The sequence below is a fragment of the Cynocephalus volans genome, chromosome 14 (assembly GCF_027409185.1).
Source record: "Cynocephalus volans isolate mCynVol1 chromosome 14, mCynVol1.pri, whole genome shotgun sequence".
NCBI classification, from domain to species: Eukaryota; Metazoa; Chordata; class Mammalia; order Dermoptera; family Cynocephalidae; genus Cynocephalus; species Cynocephalus volans.
Window position 1 is genome coordinate 14,377,890 of NC_084473.1, and position 23,430 is coordinate 14,401,319.

The following is a 23,430-nucleotide window of genomic DNA, read 5'->3' on the forward strand; positions in this document are numbered from 1 at the left end:
GGGTTGGACCTCCTTGGGCAAGAACTCCAGCCTGAGAATAAATTTCATGCCTCTACAGAACATGTATAAAATATAGCTGGGACATGGCTTTTGAGGGTAGATTTTATAGGCAGATCATTTTTCTGAGGCCCGCCCCACTCAGATATAGCCTTTTCCTATCTCTCTTCACACTGTTCATCAACAGCCCAGCATCCTTACAGCAGTGTCCACTCAAGTTACACCAATCATACTCAAAAGATTAGAAAGTCTGGGAATAATGCCCATTGCCTTTTAAGATCCCTTGTACCAATTATCAGACTCAGCCAGATGTTTAGATATAGAAATACCAAAACCTTGATAGAATAGAAGAAATTCTACAGAGGACAATATGCTCACGTCTCCAGAGTACTCACTGTCACATGAATAAGTTTAGAATAAGTTTCTAGAATAGCATTCAACAGCTTCTTTTGCTTGAGGTCAACATTCTCTGACTGTCATTTATTCTGTTATAACCTGTGTGTGGGTGGTGAAGGGAGGCAAGAGATAGAAACCTGCCCATCCACATGCATGCTAATGGAAAAGAGCTGCTGAGTTGTAAGTGGTTGTAGGAAGTTGAGATGATGTGGGGAGAAGTGTGAACAGGAAGGCGTGACAGTGCACGGTGTCTCAGAATGGGTGGCAGTAACGAATAACTCCATATGACTCTTAAAGTCCCTTTTCCACTTTTGGACCACATACCTTAGATTACCAAACTCTGCTCTAGAATGAATTAAGCATAAGAGGCAATATTACAACTAAAATCTTTTAGCCTAGATGCACCAAAGAAATAGTCTTAGAAGATTGTCAGGTGCTTAATTGTCATCCAGCAACAAATCCTATTGTTCCTACCTCCTATCTTTCAGCTCAGTACCCCCTTTCTATCTGTACCATTTCTGCTTGGGTTTAGACCATCATAATCTCTTACCTGGAATAAAAAGCTTCCTAATTTTCCTTCTTCCTAGGCTTTTCCTCCCTACCCATATTCAGAGCAGCAATTATGTTGAACTGTCTAAAACTAAAATAGTACCATGTTACTCCTCTTATTAATACCTTCCTAAGTCTACTCATTGTTTACATGCAAACATCCAAGCTTTCTAGCCATGAAAGGCCCCCTATGATCTGGCCCTTTCAACCATATGCCCATGTAAAAAGTTTATTATATGTAAAGTTTCTAGTATGTTATGCTTATTAATCAGACCCTCGTATTAAATAGTTAAGCACTAAGTAAATGTTTGGTGAATGAATAAATAGCTGAAAGAAGTAAATGTGTAGATGTCATCAATGCAGTTGAATAGTCTAAATATGTTTTGAGTCATTTTTAGTTTTCCCAGAGAGGAAAGAACCCCCTTTGAATAGGTGCGTGCTCATTGCATTCGACATTCACATGGTTAGGAACAAAAGACCACTCTGCTAATGTGTAAGTTTCTATACAGATGTTGTTTCTGCAGAAGCCTTAATAATAGAAAAACCTTGAGGCTAAGTCTGTTGCTTAAGTCTCTCTTTGTTCATATCTACATCTGGACAGAGATAAATATGGCTTTTTCCCACATAGACATAACTCTCAGGGAGCAAACGTCCCCCTCAATTGATGTCAAACCACAGTAACTATGGAGAGGCTACACAGTAGTTCATTACTGTAGTTTCCATTTCTCCCTGATTCCCAATATATCTTACAAACTGTGAGATTTATTTTCCCATAACACCAATCTCCGTACCTCCTCTCTCATTGTGCTTTAATATTCTCCCTCTCAGTTAACATTTGAGCATTTTGATTGCAGCATGCTAGTATTTATCAGGAACCTTTACTTTTTAGCTTACTTAGAAATGAACAATAGTGAAATTTCAGAAACCAAGGTAAACCACAGTAAGAAATCATCAGAGACAGAATGGTTAGGAAATAAAATTTTTGTCTCATGTTTCCTTGATCTTCATTATTTATTCTCAGAACATTTAGCTGTTTACATGCAGCAAGTCTTTTCTCAAAACTATAGAAACAGCATGACCTCGTTTAACGATGTGTTAACTTTGGTGCCCCTGAACAATTGATTCTTCTCTACTAGAATATGGGCATGGAAATAAAAATCCTATGTTCTTTGATATTCAGATTCTCTATGAATGTTGGCACTTGTTTTGAAACCATCTTTCTGAATGTATGGAGAGCTGCTATGTTTATGTATAACAGGGATTGAGAGAGGTAATAAATCCAGGATCGATTGCCTAGTAATAGCCATGATTCCATAGACATTAAAGGGTATTTGTAATTTAGGCTCCATAATATGGCCTAATGCCCTATCTTGTGTAGCTATTGATTTTTCAATAGTAGGACAGCCCCAGAAAACATTTCAGGGCTAAATTCTCTCTGCTACATCCAGAAAAGAACAAAAACAGGTCTCTTTACAGGAGGCTAGCCCAGAGAAATGTTTTCTATTTTGAAAGCTGCAAGGTTTACAAACTCAGTACAGCTCCTGCATACCTCCCTTTCTCCACCTCCTCGAAAAATAAGTTACTTAGCAGCTTCCCATGTGGAAACACCAAGAAGCAACTGACCCTTACCATTGACTGGTCTGATTGAGAATAATGTCCTGAAATGACCCAGCACCTAAAAGAGACATTTAGACAAATGAAAAAGCATAGACAGCTCAGAAATAAATCCATACATCTTGTCAAATGATCTTTAATAAAGGTTCCAAGAATATACGATGGGGAAAGATAGTTTCTTCAATAAATAATGTTGAGAAAAACTGGATATCCACATGCAGAAGAAATAAATTGGACCCCTTATACATCAATGTGAACATAGTCAACAATAATGTGTTCAGTATATACTTGAATTTTGCTAAGAGGGGAGATCTTAAGTGTTCTCATCACATACGTAAAGTAAGAAGAAAAAAGAAAAAGAAAATGGTAACTATGTGAGGTGATTGATATCTTAAATAGATCGGTTGTGGTGATTATTTCGCAAAGTACGTACACAAAAACATCAAGTTGTACATCTTAACTAGTGTGCAATTTTTACTTGTCAAGTAGACCTCAATAAAGATGATTTTAAAAAGTTACTTAAGACTGGATTTTATAGAAAGAGGAAATATGACCAGAAGAAATCATTTTCACTAAAAAATACTAATTTGCTTTCTCTGTGTCCAACAACTCTCTGAGAGCAATCTACCCCTAAACTTTCCCACTTCCATTCAGGAATACTTTCACAAGCATGGGGAAAGAATTTTCATAGATTAAAGATAAATGCTACTTCCATTATTTAAAGATTGGGTAAAATTTTAAGAGAGCTACTGTACCACATTTCTTTTGTAAAGGAAGAAGCAATGAGATCAATGGTTTGAGAATTCTATGTAAATATTAAATAACAACTCTAATTTGAAAGATGACTTTTCCAGAACTAGGATGAAGATTAGTAACCAACTAACAACAACAACAAAATTATCTCTCTCTCTCTCTCTCTCTCACACACACACACTCACACATACACACACACACACACACACACACACACACACACACACTTCAAAAGGTTCGTGGAAAACAGAATTAAAAGATAAAAATAAAAACATTATTTTTCAACACAAACTCCATCAAGTTCAAGATAATTTGAAAACAATAATGCCAGCCATTTAGCCCGTCCCTAAAGAACTGAGGGTCCTGGGAATTTAAGCATGTCAATGAATTATTATTAACTAGAGAAAAATTGGTGCCTTTTAAAGACTTTTTGCACTATTGACTAAAGAAAAATTGGTGCCCTTTGAAGATTTTTTATAACTAGGAAACAAAAAGAAGCCAGAAGGAGTCAAATCAGGACTTTAAGATGATGCCTAATGATTTCTCATTGAAACTCTCCCCCAATCCCCTTTGTTTCATGAAGAATGAGCAGGAGCCTTGTTGTGGTGGAGAAGGACTCTCTGGTGAAGCTTTCCTGGTGTTTTTTCAATAACGGTTTTGTCAAACTTTCTGAAAGCACTCTCATAATAAGTAGATGCTATCTTTGTTTGGCCTGCCAGAAAGTCAACAAGTAAAATGCCTTGAGCATCCCAAAAAACTGTTGTCATGACAATTGGTCTTGACCAGCCCACTTTTGCTTTGCCTGGACCATTTCCACCTCTTGGTAGGCATTGCTTTGATTGTGCTTTGTTTTCAGGATCATACTGGTAAAGCCATGTTTTAGCTCCTGTTAGAATTCTTCCAAGAAATGCTTCAGAATCTTGATCCCATTTGTTTAAAATTTCCATTGAAAGCTATGCTCTTCTCTGCAGCTGATCTCGGTGCAACAGTCTGGGCACCCACTGAGTGCAAAGTCTGCTGTAATTTTTCAGTCAGAATTGCATAAGCTGAACCAATTGAAATATCTGTGCTATTAATTATGATTTCTGCTGTTATCATCAGTCCTCTTCAATTAGGGCACAAACATTATTTTTTTCCTCCCAAATTGATGTGGATAGTCTGCCACTGCAGACTTCATCTTCAACATCATCCTGTCCCATCTTAAAACTAGTTGTTCATTTGTAAACTGCTGATATTTTTTTTTTGGGGGGGGCATTGTCCCCATACACTTTTTGTAAAGTGTCAATGATTTTGCAATTCTTCCACACAAGTTGTACCATAAAGTTTTTCTTCATGAACTTTTTTTGTCCAGTAACATCTGGTGGCTTCTTCTTAATTTTTATTGAAACATATTGATTATACATATTTATGGGGTACAGAGTTATATTTCAATATGTGTATATAATGTGTGATAATCTCATCAGGGTAATTAACAAATTCATTATTGCAAAACAATAATTTCTTTGTGATGTCAGCATTTAATCTCTCTTCTAGTTGATAATATGTAGTAAATCATTGTTAATTATAGATTCCTGGGTCAACTGTACACCAATAGGAACTTATTTTTTTCTATCTAGCTGTAATTTTGTAAAATTTGATCTTTGTTCTTGCTTTAATTTTTTAGCAGAATAATGTTGCTCTGATAGGGGCTCTTATCCTTCTTTTTGGCTCAAACTAGATCCTATTCAGATATAACAAGTTAGTACAAGTTTATTTTGGTGCAAAAAATTTTTGCAATCCATGCATACTTTCTCATAATACGCATTTTCCATGAACTTTTTGAAGACCCTGTGTGTGGTGGGGGCAGGAGGCAGGGTGTATGTGGGTAGGTGTGGGTGTGTGTATATATATATAAACATGGCCAATTACATATAAAATATGTAAAGCTTGCTGGAATTATCAGCAACTGCTAGAGCCTCAGAAAGCACGAAGACATACTGTGACTTTATTATAGGTTAAACGTTGCCAGAGGGTGACCTTTCAGCCAAATGCTTCCTCCGTTATCCTACTCCCAATACGTTCTTCAAGGCTATTTCTCTTTACTGTCGTTTCAAAGTTCCAGGTTATATTCTTGCTATGAAAGAATATTACTACCCATGAATGGCTTGATCAGTTCTATTCTCCCATAGCACTGTAATCACACTGTGTAAACCCTTTGGCTTCCATCTTAAACTGTTTAGGTGAACAATATGAAGGTCAATTAATGACTCAGTAGTAAGAAGCCATTGCTGCTGCATCCATTCTGACCTTGTTTTGTATTTCTTCAAATGGGCCCTTGTCTTATTTTTGTATAATTAAGCTTTTACGTTTTCCTAAACCATATTAATAAAAACATGAAATACAAGGAAACAACATAAATTCACATTCTGGCACCACTACTGGCAAACTCTGTGACCTTGGGCATGGGGATTTAACCTTGAGGAGCATCTGTACTAAGCCCTCCTCTGCCTAATACAAATGACTAAAGCAGTGGTTCTCAAATATTTGGTCCAGAAACCCCTTAAAATCTTAACAACTATTGATAACACAAAAGAATTTTCTTTCATTTAATGATGTATTACCTGCAGAAATTTAATTAGAAGGTAAATCTAAGAATTTTTTAATATATTAATTTATTTTTAAAAAAATTATATCTTGACATAAATGAACATTTTTATGAAAATAATTATTCTTCCAAAAAATTATTTGTAAAGTGATACTATTTTACATATTTGAAACACCTTTTTAATGCCAGGCTTAATAGAAGAAAATTGAATTCTTATGTTTGCTTTTGCATTCAATCTTTTGCAATACGTTTCTTTAGTTGAAATACATGAAGAAAACTTGGCCTCACCAGACACATGAGTGTGTCTTCAAAAAGTTCATGGAAAGATTCGTATTATCTTTTTGTTCTATTTTTCCATGAACTTTTTGAAGTACCCTTGTACAGTGGGAAAAGGGTGGAGTATTTTAATAGTCTTTTCTAATAACCGTAGATATTTTGTTTTAATACTACACCAAAACTGGAGAAGTGGTATGTTCTTAAAGGTTAGTTGCAATGTGAAATCTGAAACCATACCAATGAATTTGTAATCTGGCATATTAAAATCTATTTGTCTATCTTGCACTTTTCATGATTCTTTTTCTCACCCACTTTTTTTGTAACATTGGTCATTTGGAAAACATTGGATCATTGAGTTATACAGATCTTCAAAATGTTGACATATTTCATTATACAGTAGTTAAAAATCACACTTGTAAATACACACTATGGATCTCATTAATACAATTTTTAAATACTGAAAAGTTGTCAAACTTATGGTGGTCGATACAAGTTTTACAAATGTTAATATTTATCTGAAAAGTTGAATTTTTTCACTGGAAAAGAATGCTGTTAGTTGCTATCCTTGATGTGACGGACCCACTTCAATTTTATCCATTCTGGATAAAATATCTGACAAATACCCAAGCCTGAACAGCCGTTGTTTGTCTGTCAGTCATTATTCTTTCAAATGAAAATGGCATTCCATAAAAATGCAGTTATTTCAACTTGCAGATCCAGCAACTCTCCATGTTCTTTCTCTTGAGACAACCATTGTACTTTGGTACGCAGCAGAAATATTTTATGTCGGCAATTCCTGAACTGTGTGCCAAAGCAACCCCACATCCTTACCAAGAACTCATGGGAGCTCCAGAGGATATTTTAAAATTTTAAGGGAGACACAGCAACATTTATTAGACATTGGGGAAACTATTAGCTGGAGGTATTTCAGTTTCAATATTAGATCACACCCTATTCCTTTTGAGGATGTCATGCACTTGTATTTATTAAGTTGGGTTTTCTGCAGTTGCTATGATAAAAAACAAGTTGCTACACAAAAAATCAAAGTGCAGCAGGAAATTAGTGTGGTTTCTAATCTGATTTCAAGGTTTGAGAAGTTGGTTCAGTGACCGACAGGCACATTTCATTAGTGATTGACTTGTATGAGTGACATTATATTATTTTTTCAAATGGCTAAGTTGTTTGAACCTAACTACTTAATAAATGGAACTGGTAGGTTTGGTGTTTTCTTGTTTTTTGTTTGATCTGGGGGTCACCATTTAAAAACTCTCTAAGGCACTGTAGAGAAAGCTTAAGAACCTGTGCTCTATGGATACTTTCATTTGACCACACAGAATATTAAATTTTTGTTTTCCTAAGACCTCATTGTGGTAAAAAACTACAATAACTACTGGAATAGTTTGGTGTCACAGCCTTGATTCATGCTTTTAATTGGATTGCTTTCATTTTTACCAGTACAGGTCAACACAGTGAATAAGGCAGATAATTTCTCAGTATTGTTATGAAAATAATTTTGACCTTACATGACCATTGAAAAAGGAGACTCCAGGGATCTGTTTATCATACTTTGAAAACCACTGCGTTATAGGAGTGATCAAATATAATCAATGTGATCATTCTTCATGTAGTGTAAATCTCTGGGCAAGCTCTACTCATTAATGCCTTGCCTCTCTCCCATCTTATTGCAGGAGTCTCTGCCTTAGAAACCCATGTCCCAAAACTGGGTTTATGAAGCTGTCCTTCATTCTTAGTTATTCTGAGAAGAAACCGTGTTCTCTTGAATTTTAGCCCCACGCTTCTTGGAAGCTACTGACAGTGGCCCAGGGTTTTTTTTATGTTTGTCACTCTCAGACTCCTGCCAATTTGATCTGCTGAATGAGGCAACAATCCTGATGTCAAATAACAGAATATGATATTAGTTAATATAAGCAAAAAGTAAATTTATTGAAAAGAAAACAGGTGACTTACAAAACTGCCTAGAAGACTAGCATGCCAAGCTCAAATATGAGCCAAGGGGGGAAAGTTGAGTCAAGATCAGTCCCCAAGTAACTGCATTTGGAATGTCGTAGCCAATTCTGGACATTCACTATGTCGTGGCTGAGTTCTTGACTCCACTGCAGCTGCTGCAGATAACCTCTGCCAGACTTTGCACCTCTGTGTAATCCTCTTAAGATTCAATTCCTTGGGTGGAAGCAAGTGGTTGACTGTTGTTTAGTCATGGACCCATGCCGTCACTGTCAGGATACAGGGAGAGTATCTTTCCTCTTTCAACTTCTGACTCATCGATTTAGATATTTAACCAATATAGAAAGGGTGTTTGATGCTGAGCAGTTAAATTGACAAATGTCAATACTGTATACTCTTTTAATGAACAACACCCAAGAACACACTTCTCCTAAATCTACAATTAAAAAAAAAAAAAAAGCTTAACCCCTGACAAAATTACTTCCTAAGGAGAGAGATTTTGAAAATATCATTTGTCATTCAACCTAGTGACAAGTTCAACATATCCTGGCCATATCTATCTCTCCTATAGGTAGTTCATTGTGATTTTATCATAATATTCTGTAACTATCATCCTCAAACCTTTATTGAATAGTTGGGAGAAGTTAGAGGGAAAAAGACACATTAATTAAGTTATATAGCTATTTAATTAAAACATAAAGGAAAAAATATAGGTGGGTTCTGCAGTACTTAATTGTGCACTGTTCACTATATTGTAGTACATATTTATGACTTTTCTCTTCATATACTTAGCCCTATATTCTTCAAGTTCAGCCAGTACTTCATTTTGTAAGAGGCAACCTGCAGTTTAGTGACCTAAGCCTGTATTCCTGATGGATCTGAATACTTGGGATTCTGACAGTATAGAACTAAAGTTGTTACTGTTAACTTTTAACACCAAAGTACAAGGAGCTGTTCCATGTTCCAGGATATTCTCTGCATGTCATTCAAAATCTTTATTACTCCCATTAGGTAGTAACAACCCTATTTTGCCTGAAGAGCTAGACTCAATCACCCTAGCCAATACCATAATCCCTGTTTTAGCTTGTTTTCTTTGTGATAAGAGGAGCCTGACATGATCAAGTGGAAATCTAGGAGTCTAGTTAAACAAAACTTTTATTGGGTCACCTGATGAATGCATCCTTCTTTTGGTACTAAAATCTGTAAACCAGTAGAGGCAATAGAAGCAAGGATGAAAAGCAAAAAGTATGAAAATGGTTAATTAGATAAATTTATAACAGGTGCCATTCCTAATTCCACATCTTATTTTCCTAGCCCATAATTTATAGCTATGGGAGAATCAGCACCATGTATTGATGGCTGGTTCACATTATATACTGTCTACAGAAGAACAGAAAGTGTTTTTCCAGCTAGTGCTATAACTGATCTTCAGTAGCTCATTTCACTGTGGGATAGATATGTCATCTCCTTCAGGCTGATGGGTTACAAAATGCATTCACTCAATGTCTTTTTTTTAAGTACAGTGAATTTGTTGAAAAAATAAATAATATATAATTTACTGTCTTAGTTCATCCAACAAAATATCAGAGACTGGATAATTTATAAGAAATAAAATTTTATTTCTCACAGTTTTAGAGGCTGGGAAATCCAAGATCAAGGCATGAGCAGATTCAGTGTCTGGTGAGAACTGCTCTCTGCTTCCAAGGTGGCACCTCCTTGCTGCACCTTCATGTGGCAAAAAGGATGAACTCTGTGTTCTCACAGTGCAGAAGAGATGCAAGGGCCATCTCTCTGAAGCCTCTTTTATAAGGTCGCTAATCTCATTCACAGGGCTCTGTCCTCATGACTTAATCACCTCCTAACATCTCCACCTCTTAATAGTGTCACACTGGTGATTAAATTTCAACATATGAATTTTGGAGAATACATTGAGACCATAGCACTTATCATGTATGCGAGACCGTGATAGTATAAAAGGCATCCAAAAGGTATAAAAGTAGGTCCTTGAAGTCCTGGTGGAAATATGAGATATAGGGAATGCAATTCAAAAGACAGTTAAAAGTTTATTCCACGAAGGACTGCCCCTTTCATGACTAGGGTTAAATATAATCAGTCTGCTACTAAGTATGTTACCAGTCTTGCTAGAACATGGTAGACTCTCTGGGGCTCACAATTGGTTGCTGTTAATGAAAAACTGGGCACTTATCAATTGGGCACTGATAGGCCAGCTTTTTTTTTTTTTAATAGCAATATTTGTATCTTTTAATATTGCTGAGGAATTTTAAGTGTTCTCACCACAAATAAGTATGAGATAATACATACGTTAATTAGCTTGATTTAGCCATTCCACAGTGCATACATAACCAAGGAGGTGAAAGACCTCTACAATGAGAACTACAAACCACTTCAGGTCAGCTTTTATGAGGTGAAGTTGTGAGCATAAACAGCCTCTATCCTTATCACTGTAACTGCTTAGTGGAACCCATTGGGAAACCACTTGGGTGTCTGGAAAATGAGGCTGACCTATATTCACTCCATTAAGATAGTGAATTTCCCTTCCAGAGTGGTTTTCCATTTGTTGGTTGTTATGTTTTATTTTGGTTTTGCTCAGCATTCACATGGGCATTAATATTCTTCCGTTTTAAGCCTACTCTGAGAGATTTATCCACATGTCTTCTGACCATATGTTCAGCCACAGCCTATTTCAAGCCCTCTCTTCTTTAGTAAAATGAATATCGAGATATTCCAATGTTCTACTGAGTGGGAGGAATCTCCCCCTACTCTTCTCTAATATCTTCCCTGAGTGAGGCTGGAACATTCCTGCAGTCCACTTCTGGTTACACCAACCTTTTATGCAGAGTGGATAAACCAGGCTTGACTTACTTTCCTCCTTAATTAGCTATTTATGGTTAATTGGCCTTGTGAGCATAGAGACACAATACAGCATAGAGAAGGGAGACACAATGCAGATACGTAAGACACGGGGAATGTGAAAGAGCTCATGCAATTTACTTGTAAAATCAGAACTTTCATGATCCCAGTTCCATAAATACACTTCCAACTGATAATGGAATACTACTAGGAACTCCCAATTTTATTCCAAGGTGAATCAGATAGCACCCAAGACGTAATAGGGAACCTAGTCAGTATAGTTACCTGGTGACCCATAACCAAGCATCCAGTCAAGAAACTTCCGTAAGGTTGTACATAGTAAATATTTTAGGCTTTGTGGTCCATGCAGTCTGTAGCCTTACTCAACTCTGCTGTACTAGTGTGAAAGTAGCTATAGACTATACAAACAAATGACTGTGGCTGTATTCTAATAAAACTTTATTTACAGACATTGAAATTTGAATTCCATGTCATTTTAACATGTTACAAAGTATCAGTCTGCTTTTTTTTTTTCAAGCTTTAAAAACGTAAAAAGAAAAAAAAAATTTTTTTAAAACATTTTTAGCTCAAGGGCAATGTAAAAACAGGCCAGATTGGCTTAGGGACCGTAGTTTTCCCAAACTTACCCTAGGCTCTAACAAAGCCTAACAGGAACCCAAGAACTACTTTGGGAAGGGAAAAAAGGTCTCTCCTCCTCCCCGTTCCACAGACAGCTGCATCCTCTCACACAGTGCCAGCTGTGCCCCAAGACACAATGGTGAAAGTCAGAGCAAACGGATTTGGCTGTACTGGGCACCTGGTCACCAGAGCTGTTTTTAACTCTGACAAAGTGTATATTGTTGCCATCAGTGACCCCTTCACTGACCTCAACTACATGGTCTACATGTTCCAGTATGACTCCACCCATGGCACAGTCAAGGCAGAGAACAGGAAGCTTGTCATCAACAGGAAGGCCATGACCATCTTCCAGGAGTGAGATCCTGCCAGCATCAAATGAGGTGATGCTGGTGCTGAATATGTTGTGGAGTCCATTGGTATCTTCACTACCTTGAAGAAGGCTGAGGCTCATTTGAAGGGTGGAGCCAAAAGGGTCATCATCTCTTCCCTTCTGCTGATGTCCCCATGTCTATAATAGTTGTGAACCACAAGACCCACATGATTGTCAGCAATGCCTCCTGCACCACCAACTGCTTGCCCCCCCTGGCCAAGGTCATCCATGACACTTTGGCATTGTGGAGGGACTCATGACCACAATCCATGCTATCACTGCACCCAGAAGACCATGGATGCTCCTCTGGGAAACTGTGGTGTGATGGTCATGGTGTTCTCCAGAACACTATCCCCCTATGCATCTACTGGCACAGCCAAGGCTGTCGACAAGGTCATGCCTCAGCTGAATGTGATGCTCACTGTTATGGCCTTCCATGTCCCCACTGCCAACATATTAGTCATGGATCTGACCTGCTGTCTGGAGAAACTTGCCAAATATAAAGACATCAAGAGGGGGTGAAGAAGCCATCAGAGGGCCCCCTAAAGGGCATCCTGGGCCATACTGAGGACCAAGTTGTCTCCATCGACTTTAACAGTGACATGCACTCTTCTGCCTTTGATGCTGGCATTACCCTCAATGACCACTTTGTCAAGCTCATTTTTTGGTATGACAATGAATATGGCTACAGCAACAGTTTGGTGGACCTTATTGTCCACATGGCCTACAAGAATTAAGAGCCTCCAGGACCACCAGCCCTAGTGACAGCAGGAGAGGAAGAGAGAGGCCTTCAGCAGCTGGGAAGTCCCTACTCCAAGTCAGTCTCCCAACACACTGAGGATGTCCCCTCCTTGGCACAGTTTCCATCCCAGACCCCCTGAAGAAGGGGAGGGGCTTAGGGAGCCCTACCTACCCTGTCATGTACCATCAATGAAGTCCCTTTTACATAGACAAAAAAAAGGAAAACTGTTGCTTACCCAAAAAGTTATAAATTTGCTTAACAGCCCTAGGAGATTTTGCTGTGTTTCAACCTTCAAAGCTTTGCCATTGCTGCATAAAGCTTTCTAGCCTACTACTGACACGTGCAGCAATGTTAGACATGAGGCTCATAAGAGCAAACGTGTATGAGCTGCTTCACTGCAGCTGGCACCTGCTGGAGAAACATTACCTGCTGTGAACTCCTCTTAAAGCCTGCAAGTCTGTCAGGTCTTCTGGTAAACTGGTGGGGAAATCACTTCTAACTTTGCTTTTCCTTGTTTCTGAAATCCAAGAGGTCTACCAAATGCTATGCCTTTTGTGTGATGGTAAGGAACCAAAAAAATGGTCCCCCCTCAAAAAAATGAAAGCGTGTTTATCATTTTAGTCATGTCTTAAATCCTATTGACTCAATTTACTCAGTAAAAATCTGGAAAAGCAGATATAATTTACACAGTACGTTTTCAAGTGTATAGCTTGATATTTTTATATCTGTATATATTCATGTAAATACCATACAGATAATGATATACAATATTAGCATCTCCCTAGAAGGTGCCATTAATTCAACTTTACCAGCATAGGTTAGTTTTACCTGTTCTAGAGTTTCATTTAAATGGTTACTATTTGGCTTATTTCACTTGACATTAGGTCTATGAGATCATCTATGTTGCTGATTGTAGCAATAGTTCATTCTTTTTTATGCTGAGCAATATTCCATTCTTTGAATACAAAGTGTTAAATAAATTAATAAAAGTGATTCAGAATAAGTATTTTGATGACTTAAAAATTCAAAGGAAGATAAAATCCAAAAGATGGCGGGGGGTTGGGGGGAAGGAAAGTTAGCTACAGACTTTGCTTCCTAAACATTAAATAAAGAAAAGATCATCTATGGAGCTTTTTAAGAAAAAAAATAAAAGTTTGTACACTAATAATTCTATACTGTGAAAAGCAACAGAACAAAAGCCCACAGATATGCAAAAGCTTGGTTGTTACACCTGTGAGAATAAGCTCACAAAGTATTAAGTAAAAATAAAATTGGCTGACTGGATGTTGCATAAAAAAAGTTATAAAAATGAAAAGAATATATGGTTAAAACACAAAAACCAAAAAGGACTAATGGGTAATATTGACATCTATTGAGCAGAGTTAATTATAAACAACTACTGGAAATATGATTTAAAAGTATTGGTACATAATATTAATATTAATTATCTGGATCTCAACAAAATTCTGGGAAAGAGTAGAAGATTTTTAAGGATGAACAGTGAAAGAGCATAAAAGTAACAGTTAATTCCTCAACTAACATATGAAAACCAATTGATGTTATTTCAAACTGGGTATACATATTTAGAGTACAGTAAGCTTAATTAAAATGCTATTTATTACAAAGGTTAACCAGTAATAGGATTTAGACTTTGCACAGATGAATGTGCATGGTGAGATTTCTATGTCAGTTCATATAGGTATATTTTCTTTTTCTCTATCCCCGTGGAGTGTTCCCTAATAAGTATGTATTATAATTAACTTAAACAACTTCTATCAAATGACATGTGGATGGTTTCCAATGTTGACTATTATAAATGATGTTGCAATAAAAAGCCAAAATGCATGTGAAAGTATTTCTTTAACAAATATGTATTTTAAATTATGATACATAATGACTATTTAACTTCCAAACAGGAGTCACTTATTTATACTATTATGACCATTCTGAGAATATCTCCAAAAGAAAGCAAATCACTATTTCAAAGAGATATCTGCACTTCTATGTTCATTGCAACATTTTTCACAATAGCCAAGATATGGAAGCAACCTAAACATCTGTCTAGCACTGAATGAATGAAAAAAGAAAATGTAATATATAACCATACAAAATGGAATATTATTCATTCTTAAAAAGGGAAAAAATCCTATCATTTGCAACAACATGGAAGAATCTGGAGGGTGTTATACTAAGAGAAATAAGCCAGATGCTGGAAGATAAACACTGCATGATATCACCTACATGTGGAACCTAAAAATGTCCAACTCATGGAAACACAGTGGAATGGCAGTTACCAGGAGTTTGGGGGGTGGGGAAAATGGAAAAAAGTTCATTAAAGGATGCAAACTTTCAGTTATAAGATGAATAAGTTCTGGAGACCTAATGTACAGCAAGGTGATTATAGCAAAAAATAATGTGTTATATATATTATATTACCTTGAAATTTGCTAAGACAGTAGCTCTCAGTATTCCTCTCATACACATCATAAAAAAGATAACTATGTGAGGGGATGGATATGTTGATTAGTTTGATTGTGGTAATAATCATTGCACAATATATGTATATCAAAATATCATTTTTTTTTCAGTTTTTCACTTGTTTCTTAACTTTTATTATCATGTCTTTTGTTTTATAAAAGCTCTTTAAAAATAATAACATAAGTCAGTATGTTCCTTTAGAAATTGTAGACTAATGCCCTAAATAGGAAGGCCTTTTCCATCCCAAGGTTGTAAAAATAATATACTAGATTTTCTTTTTGTAATTGCGAAGGGATATTTTTATTTTTACATATAGCTCTTTGATCTTTACAGCAAATATCCAGAATTAATTTACTAAATTGGTCATCCTTTCCCCACATATGTGAAATGTCAACTTTATCTTACATACTTGATGACATACATATATATACACACACATGCATGCATACATTCATACTCACACATATATATATATATATTATTTATCTCTTTTAGTCCCATTCTGCTTTAAATAACCTAACTTTTGGTACATTTAAAATACTGATAAGGGAAATTCGTCTTCCTTTGTCTTTTTCTTTCAAAGTTTTCTTTGCATTTATGACATATTAATTTTCCAGATAATCTTTTAAACCAGGTTATCAAACTTTATGAGAAATCCATTTTATTTTGAGATTGCATTACAATTTATAGAATAAACTTAAGAAGAAAGACTCATTTAATATTTTGAGTATTCTCATCCATGAACATAGTATGTTTCTCTTTATTTATTGCTCTTTGATCTCCTAAAGTAAAAATTTATAAGTAATTTACAATCTTTCTTTATTTCATATTGGGCTTATACTCAAGTATTTTATGATTTTTGCAGGTGTTATGAGTATAACCATGTTTCATTTATATTTTCAATTGAATGTTACTGTGTTAAAAGACTATTGATTTGTGCATACTAATTTGTATCCTGCCAAATTAATAAACTACATTACTATTCTAACAGTTTTACTTGATTCTTTTGAATTTTAGGTGTAGAAAATCATACTGTTTGCAATTTACAGCAAGTTCACAAATTCTTTTCATTAGTTATATCTCTATTTTATTTTTCTTATCTGTACTTTAGGTCATTCTGTGCAATATTGAATAAATGTTGGCAGATATAACAGGCAAGTTTTATTGTTATTATGCATTTCTACAGTATTATTATAAATGCTCTTTATCAAATAAGGCAGTTTCTCTTATTCTTAAAGATTTATTTTTATATTTATAATACATCAGTGTTAATACTATCAAATGACTTCTTTCATATATTGTGATCATCATATGTTTTCTCCTTTTATATTGTAAAGTAGAGAATTACATTAAAATGCTCTCCTAATTCATATCACCTTAAATTTTACTTAATCATGGTGCAGTATGTAATGTAATATTTTTCTTTTGTGGGGGGGCAGCTAGCTGGTACAGGGATTGAACCCTCACTATGTAATTTTTAATAATATTTTTGGATCTTTGATTCTATATTCTTGATTAAAATTTGCCTATAATTTTCTTTTTTTTTTTTTAAAGATGACTTGTAAGGGGATCTCAACCCTTAACTTGGTGTTGTCAGCGCCACGCTCTCTGAAGTGAGCCAACCGGCCATCCTTATTTAGGGATCCGAGCCCACAGCCTTGGTGTTATTAGCACCACACTCTCCCAAGTGAGCCACGGGCCAGCCCTTATAACTTTCATTTTTTTATATGCAATCGATTTGTATTTTTGGACTCGCATTTTTGGAACAATGATTTTGCCAAGTTCATACAATTAATGACAAAAGTCCATTGGGAATAGATTCATTTCTCCTATGCTGAGAGTAGCTCTTCAGTATTCTTAACACACACACACACCAAAAAAAGGTAACAATTTAAATAAATGAGAAGTTATGTGTTAATAATTGGTTGATAAAACTTTATAAAAAACCGATTAGAGCCAGTGTCCCTTTTTCTTTCAAGTCTTTGACTGCCTTGATTTTTTTCATTTTCTAAATAGTTATCGGCCTGTTTAATTTTTCTACCTCTTCTTGAAACAAATTTTATAACATGTATTTTCATGTCAATCTTACACTTTATTATAATTTTAAAATTTATTTACATGTATTGCACAATGTGTTCTGTCACAAATTTTAAAAATACATTATGTTCCTGTGATTACATTCATTATTTCGTACTGATAATTTTCATTCTGTTTTCCTGTTTTTCCCTTTCATCAGAGTTACAAAGGAACTGTCTATTTTATGTCACTTTGCAAATCACCAGTCCCTGTTTATTAGCCTGTTTTATACAGAACTGTAATTGCATGGGTGTAAAAATTAATCTTAACTAGAGAATATAAAGAATTTAAGTTTCATTCTCTGTGCTTCCCTAACCCCCTACTCTCAAAATCTCAGCTTTCTAGAAAACACAGTCTTCACAATTAACAACAATCACTACCACTAATGAAATAAGTATGTAACATTTTACAGTCCTATGTTAGAAACATTTTGTTGTGATTCATTTGTTTATAAATCATTGATAATATGGATATAGCCTGTCACCTATTGAAATAAAGCTCAAATACGATAGGGCAATGGTGATTTTATTCATTTATTTACATTTGCTGTACTTGCAAACATTTTATAACGTACATCCTGTTTCATCCCTTTATTATTTTGCACTTCAATTTTCATTCACAAATTAAGTTACCCAACAAACATTTAAGTGCTTACTTTGCCATTGTTCTAAGAACAGAGGATTACACCTAAGCAGATTAAAATAAATACTCACAAATAGCCTAAGAGTTCATACTCTACTCACCATTATTTTTCATATTTAAGTGAAAACGAACCCCATTATCACTTCCAATAATTATGGATGCTGCTTTAAAAAATTTAATACTCTTTACTTTTTCTCTGGGTTCTCTTCTGTTTGACCAGTCTTTTGGTATTAAAATAATTTTCCTGTTTTTCTTATGCTTAAAACACAGCATAAATTAGGAAAAAAGGAAATTTCATAACAATTATTTAGAAGACTACACACAAAATGATCTAAGGAAATCCAAAGAACAAATATGTGTGTGTGTGTGTGTGTGTGTGTGTGTGTGTGTGTGTGTGTGTGTGTGTGTATGAGCCTTAACTGCCTAAAGAATATGCTAGAGGATAAAATTTATTTAAAAGACATGATAATTCAAATGAGATTTTGCTCTTTCCCTTTTAGAGATATTAAATATGAAATTATTTAAAAAGAAAAACTAAAACTTACCAAATTCACACTATAGCACCAAAGCCCATTTGCTTTTTCTTATACTTTAGTTTATTTAATAGGTACAAGAAACAATTGATAATCAGATATATTTTTATTTGAGAAAACAGGCTCAGAGATGTACACAATGTGCTTGAAATTTCATTTCTAATAAAGCAAGAATCCCAAGAGGCCTACCATATCTTCTGATTCCAATATTAGTCTTATTTCTCCTTCACTATAGTTACCTTCACACTTTTTGTCCTTAACTTTCTTACATTTCTAAATGTATATATATGTTTGTGAGTGTGTGTGTGGTGACAGTGGTGGCAGTGGTGACTTTCAATTAGTATTTAGCTTATATTGGTATTGTAAATGACGGTCAAACCAGACTGAATGTTGCCATTTTCAACTTTGGCTTCCACACCTGCTCAGGCTTAAATTGTATTTTAAGGATTAAGTAGTATGAATACAAACAATTCAGGAATTTTTAAAAAATAGGTTTTATTTAGAAAATCAACAGAAGGTTGAAAACACAAAATGACCTTTCAACTTGATGCCTACGGGTTTGCAGAAATTGACCATAACACCTAAAAACAGATTTAGGTTGTGCACACAAATCCTCAAACAATCAATATGGCTTTGCGCTGCATGATTAATAGAATGATGAAAGAAAATACAAGTATCATTTTTCTTTCATATAAATAATAGCATTGCTATCATTTTGTCCAAATTGAAGAATATAGCATTTATAACATATTCAAAATAGGATTCACCCAGAAAAATAAAGGAAGTGCGCTAAAAAACATGAATTACTTCACTTCCAAGGTCCCTTGTGAAAAACCCCAGAAAGACCTGAAAACTCACAGGATTTTTTTAATTGATGAGTAAAAATTGTATATATTCATGGTGTACAACATGATGTTTTGATATATGTATACATTATGAAATTGCTAAATCAAGCTATTTAACAAATGCATTACTTCACATATTGTGTGTGTGTGTGTGTGTGTGTGTGTGTGTGTGTGTGTGTGTGTGTGTGTGTGTGTGTGTGTGTGTGATGTTAATGTTTAAAACATACTCTTTCAGCAATTTTCAAATATACAATGCATGGTCATTAACCATAGTCACCATGATGTACAATAGATCTCTTGAACTTATTCCTCCTGTTTAACTGATACTTTGTGACTTTTGACAAACATCTCTTCAATCCCCTCACCTCCCAGACTTTGGCAACCACCACTTTACTCTCTATTTCAATGAGCTCAACCACTTACACTCCACATATACATGAAATCATATGTTATTTGTCTTTCTATGCCTGGCTTTTTTCATTTGACATAATGTCCTCCAAGTTTATCCACATTGCTGCAAATGACAGGATTTACTTCCTTTTTTAAGGCTAATAATATTCCATAGCATATACACAACACATTTTCTTTATCCATCCATTCATTGATGGACACTTAGGTTGATTCTATATCTATCTTGGCTATCATGAATAATGCTGCAATAAACATGGGGGTGCAGATATCTCTTCAGCATACTAATTTTGTATCCTTTAGGCATATACCCAGAAGAGATTGCCAGATAATACGGTAGTTCTAGTTTTAATTTTTTGAGGAACTTCCATACTGTTTTCCATAATGGCTATTCTAATTTCCATTTCCATCAACCACGTACAAGGGTTCTCTTTTCTCTACATCCTCGCCAGCACTTGCTATCTTTTGCCTTTTTGAAAATAGCCTAATGAGGTGATATGTCATTGTGATTTCAATTTATCAAAAATCAGCAGGCTATAAATGTGTGTATTTATTTCTGGGTTCTCTATTTTGTCCCATTGGTTTATATGTCTGTATTTATGACAGAACCATGCTGTTTTGATTACTAAAGCTGTGTAGTAGATTTTCGAATCAGCTAGTGTGATGTCTCCATCTTTGCTATATTTTCTCAAGATTGCTTTGGCTATTCAGGGTCTTTTGTGGATTCATAGGAATTTTAAGATTTTTTTCTCTATTTCTGTGAAAAATTTCACTGGAACTTTGATAGGGATTTTACTGATTCCATTTATCACTTTGGGTAGAATGAACATTTCAACAATATTAATTCTTCCAATCTATGAATATGGACTATCTTTTTATTGATTCATGTCTTTTTTTTTTCATTAATGTTTTATAGTTTTCAGTGTACATGTTTTGCACCTTCTTGGTTAAATTTAAGTATTGTATTTTATTTTTTGTGATTATTGTAAATGAGATTATTTTCTTGATTTCTTTTAAAGATAATTCACTGTTAGTTTATAAAAACACTACTTATTTTTGTGTGTTGATTTTATATACTGCAACATTACTAAATTTGTTTATTAGTTCTAAGAGTTTTTGGTTGGAGTCTTTGGAGTTTTCTGTGTATGAGATCATGTTGCCTGGCAAACAAAGACAATTTTTTTTTTTCCTGGTTTGGATGGCTTTTCTTTCTTTCTCTTGCCTGACTGCTCTGGCTTGAACCTGCAGTGCTATGTTGAATAGAAGTGGTGACAGTGGGCATCCTTGATTTGTTCTTGATTTTAGAGGGAAAGCTTTCAGTTTTTCACCATTGAGTATGATGTTAGCTGTGGGTTCAATTACAGAATTTAACCCACTTACATTCAAAGTAATTATTGATAGGTAAGGACTTACTACTTTCATTTTGTTAACTGTTTTATGGTTGTTTTGTAGATCTTTAATTCCTTTCCTCTTCTCTTGCTCTCTTTCTTTGTGCTTAGATGATTTTCTCTAGTGGTGGGCTTTGATTCCTTACTTTTTATCTTTTATCTACTTTAGGTTTTGCTTTGTCATTACCATGATGCTTACATAAAACACCTTTGCTATAACAGGTTATTTTAAGCTGATAACAACTTCCCTTTGATTGCGTAAAATAACTCTACACTTTCACTCCATTCCACCCACATTGTATGTTTTTGATGTCGCAACTTACATTGTTATGTTGTATATCTCTAGACAAATTGTTGAAGCTATGATATCTTTAACAGCTTTGTCTTTTAACCTCCACACTAAATATAAAAGTGATTTACACACCACCACTAAAGTATTAGAATATTCTGAAATTGACTGTGCCCTTACTTTTACCAGTGAGTTTCTCATAGGTTTTTATATCAATGTGTGGTTTCCCACTCGCAGAGTAGCTATGTTGATCTGTCTGTCATCCTGTACATATACAGCAACAAAAATGAAGAAATGAAATATTGCTCTCATTGATACTTCAGAAATGCTCACGATTAGGGGATCTACAATAGTGATGTAATATCTTCTAGTGACACAATGTGGAACAGCAATGCTTTGTGATAAAGAAAATGTCTGGGTCTGAATTCCTTTTAGGAGTTTTATAAATGACTTGAGAAAGTAAGCCTTTAATCATTAGAAATTTGTAAAATTGCTAAGGGTTCAAAAGAGAAGATAACTTCGGTGTTCAGTTACACTTTACTGCATCATGGGGGAGAAGGGGATTCAGACACAGACATGAAATTGACTTACATTATCTGAACAAGTGACAAACATTCTCAAATCTACACACTTATTTCTGCTTATGGTTCTCTTTTCCCTGGATAGTTCTTCTTCCCCTTGTTTATTTAACAAATTTTTGTATTTGTTTTAATATTCAAATTATGTCACCTCCTTTGTTTAGCCTTTCCTAACCTTATTTACTTTCCCTTTCTCTCAACTTCCTCCCAAGATAAAATTTATCATGCCTTTCTTCATGCCTCACTCTAACCAGGTGTTCTTATCTGTTTTCTTTTCTAAATTCCTCTCTAAACGCTGAGCTCTTTCAATGTACACATCATTTCTCTGGTCCCCTCTCTAACTGCAGGGTCTAGCACAGAGTGTTGGCCCAACAAATATTTGTCAAATAGAAGAGAGGCTGTTGATATTTCGTTCTGCATACAACTTATTGTCTGATTGTTCTTGGGTCCTTATTACATATTCAATTCCTAACTTACTTCATATGTTCTCATCAACTGAGAGAGCAAACAAATTTAACCCTGCATCCCGTCTCAAATCCCACCCATGCTGGCAGTGCTGAGCATTGTGTATTTTTTACCTTGTCACATAGCTCAAAAGAACACAAGTAAAAAACGCATGTTGGACTCTGTCTGATGCATTTATTTATGGACAGCTTTGAGCTTCATGAAGAGTCCACAATACAATGAAAATGAAAGGGATGGTTTCCTCAATTGCATATGCTTCCTGTTCTACTGGAAATTGGAAAATGGTAAATCTCATTTAAAAGGAGAATCTTGAGCAAAAACTTGAAGGTGTTGAGGAAGATAGCCGTGCAATCTATGAGAAGAGCATTCTAGGTAAATGGAACAGCCAATACAAAGGCTTTAAAGTGCAAGCTTTCTTAGTGTGTTCAAGAAATAACTAAGAAGCCAATGGGGCAGCAAAAAGCATAGGGAACAAGGGTGAGAGTAATATGAGATGAGGTAAGAAAGGGACGTGGAAGACTCAAATCACTTACAGCCTTATAGTGATTGTAACTACTATGGCTTTTATTCTAAGGCGCATGGGAAGCCCCTGGAAGATTATGAATAGAATAATGGCATGTTTAAACTTGTAGTTTTAAAAGACTCTGGTGACTGAGTTGAGAACACAGTGTAGGGGTAGACAGGTGAAAAGGGGAGACTATCATGGTTCTCCAGGTAAGAAATGATTATGGTTGAATAACAGGAGAGATGCTAAGAGTTAGTTGGATTCTGGATATTCTTTGAGGGCAAAATTTACTGATGGTTTAGATTTTGTTTATGAGAGAAAGGAGTAAAAGATGACTCCAAGGTTTTTACCCTGAACGAGAAGGATGAAGTTGCCACCCACTTAAATGAAGATTGTGGGTGTATTTAAAGTGGACAAAATCAGACGTTCAACTTTAAGTACATTTTTTATGGCTTTTAGATATCCAA

At 35.2% G+C, this 23,430-nt stretch overlaps 1 pseudogene; it reads left to right on the forward strand.

The window, feature by feature from the left end:
* The first annotated feature begins 11,780 nt into the window (after positions 1–11,780).
* On the forward strand, positions 11,781–12,751 carry LOC134362465 (glyceraldehyde-3-phosphate dehydrogenase-like; annotated as a pseudogene).
* Positions 12,752–23,430: the final 10,679 nt, after the last annotated feature.